The sequence below is a fragment of the Musa acuminata genome, chromosome BXJ2-7 (assembly GCF_036884655.1).
Source record: "Musa acuminata AAA Group cultivar baxijiao chromosome BXJ2-7, Cavendish_Baxijiao_AAA, whole genome shotgun sequence".
In the NCBI taxonomy this organism is placed as follows: domain Eukaryota; kingdom Viridiplantae; phylum Streptophyta; class Magnoliopsida; order Zingiberales; family Musaceae; genus Musa; species Musa acuminata.
Window position 1 is genome coordinate 16,916,208 of NC_088344.1, and position 4,323 is coordinate 16,920,530.

Below are 4,323 nucleotides of genomic sequence, written 5' to 3' on the forward strand. Positions count from 1 at the left end.
AGCGCGCCAAATATCGAAAGCCGTTTCGCACAAAGAAACCCGATTGAACTCATTTTTGTCCAAAGCGCAAAATAAGGCATTCATAGCCTTTGCGTTTAAAGAAAAATACTTCTTCTCTAAATCCGACCATTCGTTCATCGGTTTAGAGGGAAGTTGAAAACCGTTTTCAACGATATTCCATAAATCCAGATTTAGAGAAATCAAGAAAACTCTCATTCGAGTTTTCCAATAAGTGTAGTCCAATCCGTTAAAGAACGGTGGACAAAAGACCAAAAAGCCCTCTTGAAGAGCCATTTCTCTCGGGTGTAAATCCGAAATGAGAAATACCCCGCTCTGATACCAATTGTTAGGATCGAGAGCACTAAGAGGGGGGGGGGGTGAATTAGTGCAGCGAAAATCGTTCAGCGATTAAAAACGAAAGCTGCGTTCGTTCGATAAAAACTATTTTGATGCAAAAGCCAATTCTAAGATTACTTATGATTAAGTGCAGTTTATGTCTAAACACAGTTTGCGTCTACGCGCAATTTATGCAGTTTGCAGTTTGCGTCTAAATGCAGATTGCGTCTAAGCGCAGTTTGCATCTAAGTGCAGTTTACGTCTAAGCTCAGATTGCGTTTAAGCGCAGTTTGCGTCTAAGCGCAGTTTACGTCTAAACTCAGATTGCGTCTAAGTGCAGTTTGCGTCTAAGCGCAGTTTGCGTCTAAGCGCAGATTGCGTTTAAGCGCAGTTTGCGTCTAAGCGCAGTTTACGTCTAAAATCAGATTGCGTCTAAGCGCAGTGCAGTTTGCGTCTAAACGCAGTTTTACGTCTAAACACAGTTTTACGTCTAAACGTAGTTTTACGTCTAAATGCAGTTTTAAAGGGATCTGAACTAAGAAACTTCGTTCGTAAAAGCGCAGAAGACAGTTTTGCAGAATCAAAACGTAAACGTAAACTGTAATGTATGAAAACACCGATTTACGTCTGAATGCAGATTCGGAAAGATCAGCACTTAGAATCTTGTTCATAAAGGCGCAGAGAGCAGTAGCTATGTAGGAGGTTTGCAGTAATGATAAAGTGCTCAAAATAAACGCAAACCAGAGATTTAGAGTGGTTCGGTCAGTCTTGACCTACTCCACTTTTGGCTTCCTCCACCGACGAGGTCACCGACGTCAACTAGAAGCCTTCCTTCAATAGGCGAAGGCCAACTACCCTCTTACAGATTCACTCCTTTTGACGGGCTTAGGAGACAACCCTTACAGAAGTTTTCTCTCCTCTCTTTACAACTCAAACTTGAAGAATAGAAAGAGGAGAACTAGCAGTTTTGAGCTCTAAGAAACACAGAAAGATAGCAAGATTTCGAGTGTGTGTTCTATGCTTTCAGTGCTGAATGGGTGGGGTATTTATAGGCCCCAACCCAGTTCAAATTTGGAGCTCAAAACGATCAAATCTCGGAATTCCGGGATCAGGCGGTTGCACCTCCCGACTGGAGAGGTTGCACCGCTTAGCAGAGCTCGAGGACTGAGCCCAGGCGGTTGCACCTCTCTGTCAGGGGCGGTTGCACCGCCTGAGTCTGGCTCGGAGACTGAGCCCTAGGCGGTGCCACCTCTTGACTGAGGCGGTTGCACCTCTCTGCCAGAGCTCGAAGACTGAGCTCAGGCGGTGCCACCTCTCTGTCAGGGAGGTTGCACCGCCCAATCTAGCTCGAAGACTGAGCTCAGGCGGTGCCACCTCCTGGCTGGGGCGGTTGCACCGCCCAGTCTCGCTAGGAGGCTTAGCCCAAGCGGTGCCACCTCCTGGCCTAGGCGGTTGCACTTCCTAGTGCAATCAGGGTCCGAATGGTTAGCTCCATTCGGCCCAATTTCAGTCTTTCAGGGGCCCAATTGCCCCAAGATTAAGCTAATGGGATCACCTCCCATTTTCCAACTTAATCAACATGCTAACTACGATTAGATCTAAGACAATTTCTGCAGCTTTGCTTCGGTGCGTCAATCGCTTCTTCCGGCGAGTTTCCGGCGAACTTCCGTCGATCATCCGATGAACCCTCGGTGATGCTCCTGCGGACTTCCGGCAAACTCCTGGACTTTGGAACGATCCAATTGGCGAGTTCCGACGAGCTTCGCTTGGCATGCTTCTGGACTTCTCGGATCTGTTCTCGCAGAACCTCCGACGACGTCCGAACTTCCGTCGAACTCTCGAACTCCCAACGTGATCATGAACTTGACTCCGGCGCAACTCCTGCTGCTTGTCTAACTTTCATCGTAGTTAATCCTGCACATGTAAACAAACTTCGATCGAGACAATTAATCCTAAGCAATTAACCAAGTTGTCCGGCATGTCATTGGTCCCTCGACGCTTCGTCCGATTCTTCGGCGCATCGTCCTTTCCTGCAACCTATTGCCCAATCTACCAGTTGACTCTGCAACTCTGATATCCTTGGCACAATACCCGTTCTTCTTGCCCCGAAGCCTTCTGTCGATACGTCGACCGATCCACCGGCCCGACGTCCAATCTTCTGACATGTTCCTCCGGCACAACATGATGTTCCTGCTTTAATTGTCTCATCCTGATCGAAGCACCCTGCGTCACTCAAAACACAGATTAAATCATAAACATATATCAAGTATTTTCATCATCAAAATACGAGATTCAACAATCTCCCCCTTTTTGATGATGACAACTACTTGATGACGGAGTTAAACTTAACTCCCGGAGTTTAAACAAACTCCCCCTATCAATATGCCATATTGATAGAAACTCTTAGATTCAAAAATCTAAGCAACATGTCATCATAAACGGAGTTAACCTTAACTCCCAGAGTTTAAACAAACTCCCCCTATCAATATGCCATATTGATATAACCTTGAATTCAAACTGAATTCAAGTCATTGCAATATTCATCATGAATACTTGCAACACGTCAACATGAACATATGCATAAACTTATGCATCACATGTCATGTCATCAACATACTTTCATCAACATACTTCTCCCCCTTTGTCATCAACAAAAAGGAGAAGTATCACAATCAAGTGTTTGTGATATTGGTTCAACTCATTGCATGAAAAACATAATATCAAGTTTTATCATCATGCAATTTTGCTAGAAAATATAGCAAGTGTTGAATCATGCTTAGAATATTCAAGCTATCAAGTTTTAGATATGCAAGTTTTACAGCATACAAGATAGCACTTTTATAACATGCAAGCTAGCAATGTTGCAACATTTTAGAACTTGCAAGCTAGCAATTTAGAGATGTTCAAGAAGGCAACTCTTGCTTCTTGAAATATGCAAGTTGCAAGCTAGCAAATTTTTACGATATGCAAGTTTTGCTTCTTGAGATAGGCAAGATAGCACTTTTGCAATTTTTGTTTGGCAAGCTTGTGATGTTCAAGATAACAAGCTCTTTCTTCTCTTTTGAGAAGTGTCATTTTTGCTTTCTTTGCAAAGTGCAAGCTAGCAAAATGCCAAACTAGCAAGAGATAATATTTTACATGAGGCAAGCAAACAATTTGGCAAGTGTTACATTTGCATCTTCTAGATGTGCAAGAAAATAAACAAGTTTTTGCATTTTCTTGACATTTCAAGCTAGCAATTATCGGTGATGTTCAAGATAGCAATTTCTTCTCTTTTGTAATTTTTGCCTTTTTCTTGAATTGTGCTAGCAATCTATCTCCCCCTTTGTCATTGTCAAAAAGAAGGGAAAAACCCTTTACATCAATTTCTAAATCATGACAAAGGTAAGTAATCATTCTTATTTGTGCATCATTATAGTTTCAATGCACAAATTCATTAACATTACATTTCAATTTTTTTTATGCACGATACCGAAAAATCAATCATCATCATGAGCATATCAAACATGATATTCAAGCATTCATGATATATCATTTTGGCAACATAATCATAGATATTCAAGAGATGGTATCTAAATGTCAGAATTCATTACATCCTATTATGCATGATCATTGACTCCTCATTTGTATTTCATGCATTATTTCATTTCATCTCAAAAGCAATATCAAGAAGAGTTATTGGATGATGAGATAAATATTTTATGAATACACGGAATATCATAAGTGTTTCATGTATTCATATTATCACATGAAGCATATTATCATTTTTAAGATTCATAACATGAATAACGTTATTACTATTTCATCAAAATCAATTTCGAGATTCACACAATATCATGAAATCATTAATCTCGATAAGATGGGAAAAGCATTTTCTTTTTAAGTGATTCTTTTAACACATCATAAAAAACTCATTCATAATTCAAGTGATTTACAATATATCATAAATGAATTTATCACTTGTATTTCATCAAAATCGAGAACTCT